The sequence below is a fragment of the Zootoca vivipara genome, chromosome 3 (assembly GCF_963506605.1).
Source record: "Zootoca vivipara chromosome 3, rZooViv1.1, whole genome shotgun sequence".
In the NCBI taxonomy this organism is placed as follows: domain Eukaryota; kingdom Metazoa; phylum Chordata; class Lepidosauria; order Squamata; family Lacertidae; genus Zootoca; species Zootoca vivipara.
In genome coordinates, this window is record NC_083278.1 from 26470887 (window position 1) to 26486512 (window position 15626).

A 15626-nucleotide genomic window follows, 5' to 3' on the forward strand; every position below is an offset into this window, starting at 1 on the left:
GAAGGTAAACGGTGTTTCTGTGCGCTGCTCTGGTTCACCAGAAGCGGCTTTGTCATGCTGGCCACATGACCTGGAAGCTGTACGCCGGCTCCCTCTGCCAATAACGCGAGATGAGCGCCGCAACCCCAGAGTCGGTCACTACTGGACCTAATGGTCAGGGGTCCCTTTACCTTTACAAGGCAGAGATAAAAACCCTACGTTATCAGGGTGCATTGGGATCTTATCTTGCAATGTAATGTTTAGGCACACACATGTTCTTCTGGTACCGTGTTTCTCATATTATAAGACACGTCTTATATTAATTTTTTCCTGAAAAAAACACAGCATGGCTTATTTTCAAGGGATGTCTTATTTTTTAATGAAGTACCGGTACCGGTATCTGTACAGACCACAGACCTGCTCCCACCGGGTCTTCGCGCGCGGCAGGCAAAGGCTGCAGCCGGGTCCTGGGGCTGCGCGCGCGGCAGGCAGAAGCTGCAGCCGGGTCCTGGGGCTGCGTGCGCAGCAGGCAAAGGCTGCAGCTGGGTCCTGGGGCTGCAGCCGGGTCCCGGGTGTCCGCGCGCTGAGGCTGCAGCCGGGTCCTGGGGCTGTGCGCTGAGGCTACAGCCAGGTCCCGGGTGTCCGCGCGTGGTGCGCAAAGGCTACAGCCGGGTTCTGGGGCTGCACGCGCTGCGCGCTGAGGCTGCAGCCAGGTCTCGGGGGTTAACGCGGCAGCAGCAACCCTTCTTTGCCACAGACCTTCTTCCACCACCCGGTACGGCTTATTTTCGAGGTATGCCTTATATTTTTCCACCTCAGGAAAATCCTGCCATGCTTTATTTTGTAGGGATGCCTTAAAATATGAGAAACACGGTACATACCTTAAGGACTGCTGACTTCTAATTTGCCCCCCTGCCCAGATGTTAGGAAATCTTCCTCAGATACCTCTGGCGTCAAAGATGATGCAAGTAGTGACCCAAGACGGGGCCTTTTCAGTGGTGGCATCCCATCTCTGGGATGCACTATCCAGTGATGCTAACCTTGCAGTGCCACTGATGTTCTTCTTGGCAACTTTTAGCCAGTGTTGAAAAAACTGGTCCTCAAGATGATGCTCATTCACATTCCCATCAACCCCAGCCAGCAAGGCCAGTGGTTAGGGCACATGGGAATTGGAGTTCAACAATGTCTGTATTGGTTTTTAATTACCATACTGTACCTTAAGTACCCCCACTTTTTTTTAGTTTTTTTTCTCAGCTGACAAATGGGAGAGAAATGTTCAAAACTGGGAACCTTTATGTAGCAGTTACCTTTTTTTTTACGTTTGTTCCCCTTCACTGTGGCAATGTGGACTCAATGACCTCTTGCTAAGATTTCCCGAAATATTTTATTTTAAAAAAATAAACAAAGCAATAATAATAAATAAAAACATGCACCCCCTTCCCCAAGACCACTCTATTGTGACTATTCAACTTCCCAAAATGTCAACACCTCTTGCGATGGTTTGACCCCCTTTCCGTTTTAACAATACAATTTCTGCAAACCTTCCATATCTCCTCAAAATCATTTCTTCTCCGTATTCCCTGTCTTACCTTGATAGCACACATTAATTTATCATTAATAGCTAGGTTCCTGGAATATATTTGCAGGTTGGGTATCATCATTTATCAGCAGAAAGGTTGTTTTAAGTCTCTGAATAACTGATTCTTATTAGTATTGGACCTGATCTTGCAAAATACACTAGGCACAAACCAGCTTCAGCTCTCAAACCTTCGTAGTCAATTTACATGGAACCACAGGGAACATTTAAAAAATAAATAAATTAAGAACAGTCTCTGAGAGGAGATATGCCATTGTGTACTCTCGAACATATTGAACCAGTACAGGTATAATTATTCCAGCAGTATGTGAAGCAGTTGTGCAAGGAACTGGGGTGTGCGAGAGACCCCCTCCAATGAATCATGTTGGAAAGAGGCTCTGCTAAGTGTGCACCGCATTCAATGCCAGCAGAAGACAGACAAAGGGGGCAAGTGGAACAGTTTAGCCATGATGGCTGAGCTTCTGGGGTTAACATGGGATTTCTGTCTTCACGTAGTTTGGTTCACAGCTTGAACAGTGGCAATGCTGGGTCCTAGCAAAACAATTGGTCTCTCAAAACTATAGAGGTCTCTGCCAAACGTATCATCAGTGGCTGCCGGCCATCTCACAGCCCAGTCCCTGAGGACAATGAGACACTGTCTTGGCCGTTCCAGAACAAATGCCAAATTCTCTTTTCCAAAGAGGTGTTTAGAATGCTCAGAGCAAACGGCAATCTTGCTGGCTTAACATTCTTAAGTGCTTTAACATTTATAATGTTCCTGAAGCCTGTTCTTGTGCCCAGTAATCTCCCGAATCTTCATTTTATGTAAACTCTATGCCAGGGCTGACCATGCCCAGACTAACACCTCTTGGAACAGGGTTCCCTACAGCAGAAAACCATGCCAATGTAAATAAATACACCAGTTTATTGGGCGATCTATTCCAAATCTCCTTCCAGTTTTCACTACTTCCAGTAGTTTTGAGACCTGCAACAGCAGCAGATTTAATGGCTCCACCTGAACAAACTGTTTGTTCTAACTTTAATTTTGCAAATTGCTGGCAAACTGTTGATCTGCATGCAGGGCAGAAAACACAGCAGTGGGGCAGTGCTAGACTCCTGGAGCCAGTTTCCAAGAGTGGCTCCATGGTTTAGTCTGGGAAAGTAATAGCAGATAGATGGGCCAGTTACCAGGCTGACCCAATGCCCTTGTTGTAGATGCTTGGATTTCTGCAGGGCTGGGCCTATCCAACCAACTCCATTTCTTCACACTTGGTAAGAAGTTCAGGACAGTTCTATCGCTCAGCAGTAGAGCTTTGCATACAGAATGTTGTCAGCCCAATGTTTGGCATCTCCAGGTAGATCTAGAAATAGGTTGGCCAGGTGTCCCCTGTTATTCTGGACAGTTTGCTATTTTAAGGTTCTGTCCAGTTAGATATTAGTCCTCTGAAAATCCTGGAAGAACTCTGTCCATGTGGCCGTGACCCCCCACAATTTGTTCTTTGTTATTGTTGTTTCTGACAGGGAGAGCACACTGCTGAGACTGCAAATTTTCATCTGGGACATGTTGCAATGATGAACGCTACTGCTCATAATGCTCAGCTCCTTGCCTTTTCCTGACATGGCTCCTGCAGGCTTAAATCATTACCTGAAAGCATTTCAAGGGACTAGTTGAGGTTGGTCAATGAAGGCAGAGGGGTGTGTACTATCACCCCGATTTGTCCTCAGCTAGCTACCTAACCTGCCTTCCTTCTTACTTACAAACTACCTAGGGGCCTGTCACTGCCTACAAACTTCATCCTCCTTATTCCCACTGTTGCCTGTATAGAACTCAACAGAGAGGAAGATCGAGACAAAACTAGAATTAGTTAGCTCCCCTTGTCATTGGCTCCAGCGCCATCTAATGTTGACCTCCGTGCCTTTCGCGCTTTCACTTCTAATTTGCATGAGCAAGCAACGTGACTTTTCCTGGCACGGAGAAAACTGCGGCAATAGAGAAAAACCTCAGCAGTTGTTCAACTTCTACTTGCCTGCAGAGGAGCAGCATTTCTATTGTCTCCTTGGTCACCATTATTGCCATCCTGGTTGATGAGAGATGAAACATGATGTTCTGTAGTGGGAAGTTCTAAATAATTACGGGAGGGGGAGGGATACATCAGCATAGCAACAAAGGAGAGATGCATATCAGAGGCCAATAAATATATTGAGGCCCAATGTATTTCAAGTTATAAGACTCTTATGTGCTGGGCCTATATACTGTCCATGAATTTGGCTCTCACAAAATGTGAAGCCCAGTTCCAATTGCTTCTAAGAAACAACTGACAATTAAGCAAGGAATAAGCTTCAGGGACCCCCCACAATACAATACAATACAATACAATACAATACAACTTATTCCTTCTAATCAAATTCCAGGGCAAGTGGAGGGGGAGTGGATGCCTCAACAACTAACACTGAAATTTAACTCACATAATTTTTGAAATACAGGCCTAAATTTGTTGTTGTTTAGTCGTTTAGTCGTGTCCGACTCTTCGTGACCCCATGGACCAGATCACGCCAGGCACTCCTGTCTTCCACTGCCTCCCACAGTTTGGTCAAACTCATGTTCATAGCTTCGAGAACACTGTCTAACCACCTCGTCCTCTGTCGTCCCCTTCTCCTAGTGCCCTCAATCTTTCCCAACATCAGGGTCTTTTGCAGGGAGTCTTCTCTTCTCATGAGGTGGCCAATGTATTGGAGCCTCAGCTTCAGGATCTGTCCTTCCAGTGAGCACTCAGGGCTGATCTCCTTCAGAATGGATAGGTTTGATCTTCTGTTATTCAACTGCTTTGAGATACTTGCTTTGTATAACAATGCAGACAATAAATTGTAGCCTGACAATACTGTAATAAAAACAGCAAGAGGGAGGAATGTCTTTGTCATATCATTGTTTATAAGATTTAATGCTTGGTTTGAGCTTGACATTCAGGACCAAGGAAAGTGATGTTTTCTTGCCAAAGTCTCCCCAACAATATACATTATGTTTTGTCTATTAAGAGCAAATGCATGGAAGAACAAATATGATGAGTCATTTATGTGCTTAAAAAAACAGGGAGTAGGGAGAGAGAATTGTGAAGCATGCCTGCCTAGTCACCTGGCAGCCAAATATTATTCACCAGAGGAGACCAGGTAAAAGATTATTGGGTGAGTGGGGATGGAACAGGTCAAGTGAAGATGATGGTGATGATGGATGAGGATGAAGATTTTATTTATACCCTGCACATCTGGCTGGGTTTCCCCAGCCACACTGGGCGAATCCAGACTTTAGATGAGTATGAAGTTCTTTAACTTCCCACAATGTTGTAGCATTGGAATCCCAGGGCCTTCCTAAACTTTAAGTGCAGGGAAGACTTTGGTTTGCTTACTTGAAATGGCTTTTTTGTGTTCAGGACTAAGCTTTCAAATGGTTGTAGCAGATATTCCACTCTCCCGGCTGGTTCTCACAAGAATGTTCATTGCCAGTTGAAACACGCACCCAGTGATGGTTTGCATGTGCAGATCCTAAGCACCGTAACAAGTGTGTGCTTCCCATTTAATCCAGGGGGACCTTGTTTTTGTATGCTGCAAACGACAACAGTTTAAATTTTCCAGTGTGAATATTTGACATATCAAGTAGTGATAATTCAGGTGATGAGATCAAGCAAAGTATATGTTTATGTTATGTGAACCAGTCCTATGACTCTCTCTCTCTCTCTCTCTTTATATGAAAATTGAAACATGCCAAAATATCATTATCAAAGCACTAAAATATAGTCAACAAATTAGTGGATGAACCCTACTCAAAAGAGTGATTATTAGGTGGAACTCTGCAAAGCACTGTCGCAGTTAATTATGATTTTGCTGGGTGGCTACAGAATATTATTCTACTAATAACCAACAAAAACTTGTGTGGAATTGCAAGCATTTTGGAGGACAAGCTTGGAATTCCAAATCAGAATCATACCCTAGGCAACTGGACTGCACATTTTAAGAACAATCACTTTCAAATCTAGGAGGTCCAAATGCATGGGGGGGGGGGGCAGGATTGAATTAGTCGTCTTATTCTTTTCCTTCTCTTACAAGGCTTCTATGTCTACATGTATACAGGATCGGATCCCTTGTTCATTTCAAATGAAGGTTGAGCCTGGCAAAGTAATAAATATAGAGAATAACAGATTTGCGACTTGGGACCCTCGTACCTACGGGACCGCCTCTCCTGGTATGCCCCGCGGAGGACCTTAAGGTCCACAAATAATAATATTCTGGAGATCCCGAGTCATAAGATGGCTAGATTGGCCTCTACTAGAGCCAGGGCCTTTTCAGTACTGGCCCCAACCTGGTGGAACGCTCTTTCCCAGGAGACCAGGGCCCTGCGGGATTTGTCATCTTTCCGCAGGGCCTGCAAGACAGAGCTGTTCCGCCTGGCCTTTGGGTTAGACTCAGCCTGACCCCTGTGTTTTCCTCCCTCATGGCTTGGATTTATGGCCTACTTGAAATGAGGCTGCACTTTAAATTTTAATACTGTATTTTAATCTGTATTTTAATTAATTGTTTTTATGTTTTATTGTAATTCTGTTGGTGTCAGCCGCCCTGAGCCCGGTTTTTGACTGGGGAGGGCGGGGTATAAATAAAAATGTATTATTATTATTATTATTATTATTATTATTATTTAACTTTTCCTTGCATAAGTAGGCTGCTGAGATCCATACGTGTTTACACTCCTCCCCTGCTCATGCAGTCAAAGTAAATGTGGGGGGCAGGGCCATTCATTCACCCACTGAAAAAATTATTTAATACCTGTGATTTTAATCCATACATATAAATTCACACCAGCAAGTAGTTAAGGATGCCAAGAAGTAGCTAATCCAGAAAATGGCTTTGACAATATTGCAGAATAGTAATTTTTAAATTGGATTTACCCTTCTTAATGACCATGATGAAGAGTGATATATATATATGCAGGAATCTTTTGCCCAACATGGGGCTTGAACTCACGACCCTGAGATTAAGACTCTCATGCTGTACTGACAGAGCTATACATACATACATACATACATACATACATACATACATACATACATACATACATGACTAATGCATGGCCTTGCTCATGTACCGTGTTTCTCATATTATAAGACATGTCTTATATTTATTTTTTCCTCAAAAAAACACACTATGGCTTATTTTCAAGGGATGTCTTATTTTTTCCCTCCTCCTCCTCCTGCCACGGCCGGCATCGCTGCTGCGCCTATCACTATGTCTTATTTTCGGGGTATGGCTTATATTCCTTGAATGCTTAAAAATCCTGCTATGGCTTATTTTATGGGTATGTCTTAAAATATGAGAAACAGGGTAGGCACAATTGTGTAATGTGCAATGTGCAATGACTATTGACTATTGCAGTGAACTACTTGAGCATTGCAATGTGTGGTGTACACTGTTTCAGCTCTGCTTGTGGAAACGGACTCTCTTGCCTGATTGGTGTGAACAGTTGCTAACAAGTATTGAGGAAACTCCTATGATGCTGAGGTCTAATGTTCTGTGGGACATGGCGAGGGCACCTAGAAACTGCTGTAGTAGCTGCTTAAAGTTGGGACCTATAAATGTCCCAGCATGCCCCTCACCCCCTCGAAGGAGACCAGTCTGCAATGAGAAATAGCATTGTACTATAAACTGTTCTGTCAAAACAGCCTCATTGTTAAAAAGTTCTGTGATATTTATCATGAAAAACTCCCATGTAAACAATAACTCACCAACCCCAGAGGACCTTTACATCAACCACAAAATAGAACTGACGATTCAAATCTCAAGGGACAGTATGAGGGAGAGAAGGGGAACTTGCGATAACCATCTTTCCCAAGGAAGACTGAATTATGACTCATTTTGATAAGCCCTCTATTATTGATGTGGTATGGTCCATGCAACCATGATGCTAACTGGATACTAAAGGGTATGTAGACCAGTATATACTGTTTTCTCATGTTCACCCCAACCTACCTTCAAAAAATTAAATCCAGGCAGTTGCTCTAGTCCAGCCATTCTTTATTGGTGGTGTGACATCTGCTGAATACAACCTCCATCCATCCTTCAAGCAACTAGCTGAACACAACCTGCTGGAAGACACCACAACATCTTCTAAACTCTTGCTGCATCTCCTGCCACCTTAAATTTTATGTATGCTTATGGCATGTATGGGTCAAGATGAGCAGTGCTCTGTGCCCAGTCAGACCATTAGATCATCTAGCGCAGTACTGTTATGAATTGGGGGTTGGGGATGGTCTGGCTGGTATATTAGGTCCCTTCCAATTCTTGGGATCCTGTATCTACTGGGGTAACATATATAAGAGCAAACTTACCAAACCAAATCCCTTTGCCAACTAGCTTTGGCTGGCTAGTTAAGGACCACAGTTTAGCACAAAGAAGTTGCTCTGTGCCATAGAACAAATGGGTTCCCCCCAACACTCCTAACCCAGCACCTACAAGGAGAGCGGTAGCCAAGGTGGGTAGGATTGAATCTGGAAGCAAGCTAGAAGCTGCAGGTAGAGGACCTGTTTCAACCTTCTGCTGAGCCCCAAGGGTACTGAGGTCCATGCTGACTGGTAGTGGCTTTCCACGACTTTAGACAGGAGTCCTTCCCGGTCCTTTTACAAGGTGCCTGAGATCAAAGTTGGGACCTTCTATGCTCTATGGTATATATACTGGGCATGTGATTTACCACTGAGCTATAGCACTTTACCCACAAGCAGTTTGTAGAGAGACTAACTATGCCCTCAAACATTCATGTTTCTTAATGCTAGGAGGAGAAAAGAAAGAGAGGGCGAGCACAATTACCAATCACCTGTTCTGTTTCGCTGGGGTGCAACAATTCAAAGACTTTTTATCACTCTGCACCTGGTTGATCTTTTGACTGGCCTGGCCAGGATGCTCTTTTTATTTTATGCCTGGGCTATGTTTATCTTTAATTGCTTGTTCCCTGAGGCTGAGATTTAGAACAAACAATAGATTGTAACACTACCTGCATGTCACATGGCTTGGTGTACCTGCCTCAAGGCCCCGGATGAGAGGCCAATCTACTGTACAAGTTTGTTTGTTTTATCTAATTATACCTGTGGAAGTGATGAGTGTTTTCTTTACTACCAGAGTCTGAGAAACCCAACTCTCGAACAGGTGAATCCAGCATCCATCTCCACCAACAGACCTGCTGAGGGCATCTATCTGCCTGACCGTGTCATTAAATAGTAAAACCATAAACCAATATGGATATTTGCAATGGGAATCCCCCTTCCTCTCCTCTCTCCATGCCCCCCCTATGGTCCATCAAACCTAGCAAGCCCACTGTCTCTCACATTGCATTGCATTGCATTGCATTGCATTGCATTGCATTGCACTGTGCAGCACCTTGCATCCAGGGATCAGAGCATTCACGAGGAGTAAGAAATTAGCTATCGCTATCATCATCATCATCATCATCTCCCCCTAGAAAAGAAGCTGCAGAATCACCTTCCTGTGGAACACAGAGCTGGAGAAAGCAAGCTCACTGTGGTAGGTTGAACTTGGCAGCTCTTGGTAGCTGGAGAGCACTGATATTATTCTATCAATTTTGGCCACTTAGCACCGATCACCTGTGTCAACAAGGAATTTCCTCCTTTCTGTATATTGTGAGCCATCCCTGTTGCACCTGCAGGTGAGGGAGGAGATTAGATTACCTCATGAGTATTTTTTTTTAGAAAAAGAAAAGAAAAGAAGCAAACAAACTTTTGGTCCCTCTTCCAAACTACTTTTCAAAGAAAAACACCCCTGAGTCAGTCCTGAGTTGCCATTTCACTCATATCCAAAATTCCCACTCCCATAACCTTCAGGTGTCACTGCTATGCATGCACAGCTCAGAAAGAATTGCCTCAGTGTGAGCAACCACCCCCCCCCCCCAAAAAAAATAATAAAGTGGGAGTTTGCTTATCTCAACACACCCACGCTGCTGGGACACATTCTACACCTGCAGTGGTGCTGAGCACAGAGAGAGCTTTTTGTTATTTGTAGTATTCTGCATGGGTTCTTTCTCTCTGTGTGTGAGAGAGAGTTGTGCGTGAGGGGGGAGAGAGCAGGCCTCAAAAGGAACTCACATGCCAGAACATGTTGAAACATGTTGGTTTCACTACCTGAAGTGAGGCGAGAGAGAGAGAGAGAGAGAGAGAGAGAGAGAGAGAGAGAGAGAGAGAGAGAGAGAGAGAGAGAGAGAGATGGGGTGGGGATGGGGGTGCAGCAGGAGAGGGAAAGGGAGAGGAAGGCAGTGGGAGTAATTAGCGAGCCAAGTTTCCAACGCTGCTGCTGGCATCGCTCCAAGGTCCCATGACCCCTTGCAAAAATGTCACCCGAGGATATTGCTAAGCAACCTGCTCAGGCGAGAGAAATAAAGTCCCTGGTGTTCTTGTTTGCATTGTGCGGCACCTTGGGATTTAGTTAACACTGGTCTTCCGTGATTCCAGTGTGGTCTTGATTTTTTTAAAAGAAGAAGAAACAACAACAACAACAACAACATTTACTTACCAATAGCTATATTGGTAAGAACTGTGTGCAGATGAAGTTGGAAGGACAGTTATAGGACCCCGTGTGAGAGACGGTGAAGGGGAGATCCATAGCTGCCAAGTTTTCCCTTTTCTCGCGAGGAAGCCTATTCAGCATAAAGGAATTTCCCTTTTAAAAAAAAGGGAGAACTTGGCAGCTATGGAGATCTCGCAGGCTGAGAGGTTGTGAGAAGGGAGGGATGAGCTCAGGTGAGAGCTTGCGGGACACACCTTCCTCTGCAGGGGATGAAAGTTAAGATATAGCGGTGAAAGGGGAATTTGTAGTTTCTTTTTCTGTTTCTTCTTTCTTTTGGGTTCTTTCTTTTCTTTATTTCTCATAGATCAGTTTGTTCTCTTAGAACTGTATTGTGAAAAGTGCAAAAATTAGTAATAATTCTAGCAACAACTTGCCCAGTCTATGTATACTTATCAACTTTCCCATGGAAATATATCCCAGAAACATGCATTGGGGGGGGGGGAGAGAAAGAGAGACTAAAGAAGGAAGTGCTACTCAGTGCCATAAAATCTAGGGCCAATTGCCCATTAATGGAAACCTGGCATATAAATGATCCCTCTCATGGTCGGCTCCTTCAAGAAGCAGCGGCGATTGCAGCAGAAGGATAAACAGGAACTTGTTAATGCCAACTTGCAAAGGTTAGATAACGAAAGCAGGTGCTGAAAGACCCTTTTCTTTGAACACTTGGCTTCCACCTGCGAGAAGATCTCACTGCAGTATTTCTTTCTCCCTTACAATGCAGACCTTTCCAACAGATACACCCTATCGATTACAGAAGTGCTTAAAAAAAAAACAATCTCCTTATTCAGCCCATGTTCCATGCAGTGGGCAGCTTTACAATGCTCACAATCTACCACAGCACCATACCCAAACTGCCAGGAACAATCACCTCCTTCCTCTCCTCCTCAAAGACTTCATGTCCACATTCTGACACCCCCCAACACCCGTCACCATGCTTTGGCTTTGAGGGTGGGTCTCCCGTGCTTAACCTCATCCAGTGACCCCGCACAGCTGCAAGAATTCTGCTATACCCATGGAGGGGTCCTCCCCTTGGTTGCCAGGACATGCAAATGCTACGAAGAATGATGGGAGATGTGGAGTATCATGGAAGCCACTGTGCTGTGTACACATGTAAAGCACACACACACACACACACACACACACACACACACACACACACACGAAACCTGGGAACTATAGTTTACCTCTCACCAGTGCTATTAAAAAGGGATGCCAGAACTCACCATGAACACCTCCCTTGTTCTCTTATACAGTGGTAACTTGGTTTACGAACTTAATCCGTTCCGGAAGTCCGTTCTTAAACCAAAGCGTTCTTAAACCAAGGCATGCTTTCTCATAGCAGTGGGGGACTCAATTTACAAATGGAACACACTGAACAAACAGAAAGCGGAACATGTTCTGCTTCCAAGGCAAAGTTCACAAACCAAAACACCTACTTCCGGATTTGCAGCTATCTTAATCCAAGTTATTCATAAACTAAGCTGTTCTTAAACCAAGGTAGCACTGTACTGGCAATGGTGCCCAGAAATGAATTCCAGCTTTGGGGGGGGGGAGCCCTGCCTCTCACACATCTACAATTCCCCTTAACAAATTGCAGCTCCCAGGAGGAGGTGCTTTAAATGTATGATGTGGCCCTAAGCTATTTAGGACTGGGAGCTGTCAGCCTTACAAGGGCTGTTGGGTACCCTCTCCCCTCAGCTCCAAACAACACAGCTGGTGGTCAGCTATGATGGGAACTGAAGCTCAACAACATCCCAAAGACCACTGGTTCCATGCTTCAAAGCTTAACGTTCACATTTTGGCACTTGGTGCTTCTGCTGGGGGGTGGGATTGTTGAATGTTGGTTATTGCTCTTCGTATAAATAAGTGAAAACAATGGAATAGACAAGATAAATATATATAAAAGCAAACACACAGCACAGTTCTTTTCTAAAGGGCAGGTTTCACATAAATCACTTGATTTCTCTGTGCTTGGTGACTGACAGCTGAATGTGTGAATGAGCTCCATTTTAAAAAGCCCAGGGTCGAGAGGGACATAAAAATCACGACTACAAACATCAGATCATGTGTGCCATCTCTTGATGTATTGAAAGTGCAGGGGACACGGCTCAAAAATCCACCAGATTCTGAATCACAAACTCTGCTCATTAGAGAAATGGGTTTTCTTAGCTGTTGTTGTTTTTTCAAAATCCCCAAAGCACCGCTGGTAATATTCATATGACTTCTTTACAGTCAGCATCCAAATATTTATTTTGCCAACTTATCATTTTGCAGACACTTGGGGCAATTTTGTTGTTGTTGTTGCTGCTGCTGCTCCTTCATAGTCCAACACTGAGGAATAAACACATCTTTTTTCATTTTAGGGCATTAGAGCCCTCTTTAGTCAAACAGTTGATTCAACCGGCAGTAAACTGAGCACCACATCATACATACACATTGCTTTATTACTCCATTCGTGTTCTTATATTACAACCAGCTCATAATGTACCTAACCAAACCGTTTGCAAGTGTTAATTACAGAGCAGAAAAGAAATATTGTTGCAAAAAGTTTATACATTCATAACATTGTTCTCCTGACACAAAACTGAGAACGGCTTGCATAATGTCAACATTTGTGGATCCATCTAATCTATGGAAGCCAACAGGAATCATTTGAAATCTTTTCATGAGATTTGCATTGACTGTGTATCTGTTACATGGGGAAACTGCTCCCAGCACACACTGAACTGTGACTGTGAGGCCCTGCCTTTTGGTAGCGGGTTAGACAGGGTGGGGAGACTCTGGCCCATGAGTCAAACCTGGTCTTTTAGGGGTTCAAATTTGGTGCATGGGGCTGTATTCCCCAAACCACATCTGCCTGCCCATACACCTGATGTCATATGTAATACGTTGCAGAGATGCATCCCCTCCAACATTTCTCCGATGAAAATAGGTGTGTCCTATTCCATAATGATAATTTCATTATCTGTACCCAGCCCTTCTGACTGGGTTTCTCCAGCCATTCTAGAAGGCTTCCAACATATATAAAGACATAATAAAACATTTTTAAAAAGCTTTCCAATACGGTATTTAACTCCAGTTAAGTTAGCTAAAATGTATAGAATGAGTGATAAAAGTTGCTGGAAATGTAAAGAGAAAGATGGTGAATTTTACCATATGTGGTGGACATGCGAAAAAGTTAAAAGATTTTGGGAAAGTTTATATAATGAATTGAAAAAGATGTTTAGATATACCTTTCCAAAAAAAACCAGAAGCATTTTTGTTAGGAATAATAGGAGGAGAGATTAGAAAAGAAGATCAAACACTGTTTATGTATGCAACAACCGCGGCTAGGACTTTGTTAGCCCAAAAATGGAAATTACAGGAATTACCTACAATTGTGGAGTGGCAGATAAAAATGATGGACTATGCTGAACTTGCTAGATTGACATGCAAGATTCGTGACCAGGGGGAGACAAGGTTTCAAAAGGACTGGAGTAAATATGTGGACTATATGGAGAAAAACTGTAGATCATTAAAAACTCTCGCAGGATTAAAATAAACCTTACGAATTGACCAATATGTTAAAAAAGGAACTGCAAAAAAAAGGAATTAATAAGAAACCCGCATGAAGGGAGGGGGGGAAGTCATAGCTCGGCGGAGCAAGGTAAAAGTTGTGAATATAAGATTTTGTATAAAAGATTGGTTTTGTTAATTTGTTGAATTTGGAAAATTGGAATAAAATGTATTTTTTTTAAAAAAAAAAAAAGCTTTCCAATACAGGACGGCTTTCAGGTGTCTTCTAAAGGTTATATATCTCCATGGCTTGGGGAATGCATAACTCCATACCCTCCAACATTTTTCTGATCAACATTGTTGTTGTTTAGTCGTTTAGTGGTGTCCGACTCTTCGTGACCCCATGGACCATAGCACGCCAGGCACTCCTGTCTTGCACTGCCTCCCGCAGTTTGGTCAAACTCATGTTCGTAGCTTCGAGAACACTGTCCAACCATCTCGTCCTCTGTCGTCCCCTTCTCCTAGTGCCCTCCATCTTTCCCAACATCAGGGTCTTTTCCAAGGATTCTTCTCTTCTCATGAGGTGGCCAAAGTATTGGAGCCTCAGCTTCACGATCTGTCCTTCCAGTGAGCACTCAGGGCTGATTTCCTTAAGAATGGATAGGTTTGATCTTCTAGCAGTCCATGGGACTCTCTAGAGTCTCCTCCAGCACCATAATTCAAAAGCATCAATTCTTCGACGATCAGCCTTCTTTATGGTCCAGCTCTCACTTCCATACATCACTACTGGGAAAACCATAGCTTTAACTATACGGACCTTTGTCGGCAAAGTGATGTCTCTGCTTTTTAAGATGCTGTCTAGGTTTGTCATTGCTTTTCTCCCAAGAAGCAGGCGTCTTTTAATTTCGTGACTGCTGTCACCATCTGCAGTGATCAAGGAGCCCAAGAAAGTAAAATCTCTCACTGCCTCAATTTCTTCCCCTTCTATTTGCCAGGAGGTGATGGGACCAGTGGCCATGATCTTGGTTTTTTTGATGTTGAGCTTCAGACCATATTTTGCGCTCTCCTCTTTCACCCTCATTAAAAGGTTCTTTAATTCCTCCTCGCTTTCTGCCATCAAGGTTGTGTCATCTGCATATCTGAGGTTGTTGATATTTCTTCCGGCAATCTTAATTCCGGCTTGGGATTCATCTAGTCCAGCCTTTCGCATGATGAATTCTGCATATAAGTTAAATAAGCAGGGAGACAATATACAACCTTGTCGTACTCCTTTCCCAATTTTGAACCAATCAGTTGTTCCATATCCAGTTCTAACTGTAGCTTCTTGTCCCACATAGAGATTTCTCAGGAGACAGATGAGGTGATCAGGCACTCCCATTTCTTTAAGAACTTGCCATAGTTTGCTGTGGTCGACACAGTCGAAGGCTTTTGCATAGTCAATGAAGCAGAAGTAGACGTTTTTCTGGAACTCTCTAGCTTTCTCCATAATCCAGCGCATGTTTGCTATTTGGTCTCTGGTTCCTCTGCCCTTTCGAAATCCAGCTTGCACTTCTGGGAGTTCTCGGTCCACATACTGCCTAAGCCTGCCTTGTAGAATTTTAAGCATAACCTTGCTAGCGTGTGAAATGAGCGCAATTGTGCGGTAGTTGGAGCATTCTTTGGCACTGCCCTTCTTTGGAATTGGGATGTAGACTGATCTTCTCCAATCCTCTGGCCATTGCTGAGTTTTCCAAACTTGCTGGCATATTGGGTGTAGCACCTTAACAGCATCATCTTTTAAAATTTTAAATAGTTCAGCTGGAATATCATCACTTCCACTGGCCTTGTTATTAGCAGTGCTTTCTAAGGCCCATTTGACTTCACTCTCCAAGATGTCTGGCTCAAGGTCAGCAACCACACTACCTGGGGTGTACGAGACCTCCATATCTTTCTGGTATAATTCCTCTGTGTATTCTTGCCACCT

General features: G+C 43.7%; 1 long non-coding RNA gene across 7 annotated transcripts in view; it reads right to left on the reverse strand.

Annotated features, from left to right (window-relative positions):
• Positions 1–636: 636 nt before the first annotated feature.
• Positions 637–15626, reverse strand: part of LOC118082406 (uncharacterized) — a 110919-nt gene continuing 95929 nt past the window's right edge. For 5 of the 7 annotated variants that reach the window (XR_009557306.1, XR_009557305.1, XR_009557307.1 and 2 more), the window contains 4 exons: positions 9071–9248; positions 7568–7683; positions 4022–5152; positions 637–3677 (listed from right to left, as the gene is read on the reverse strand). This is a non-coding gene — a long non-coding RNA (uncharacterized LOC118082406). The remainder of the gene's footprint in view (positions 3678–4021; positions 5153–7567; positions 7684–9070; positions 9249–15626) is intronic. The other 2 variants (XR_009557302.1, XR_009557304.1) reach the window with 2 other exon arrangements.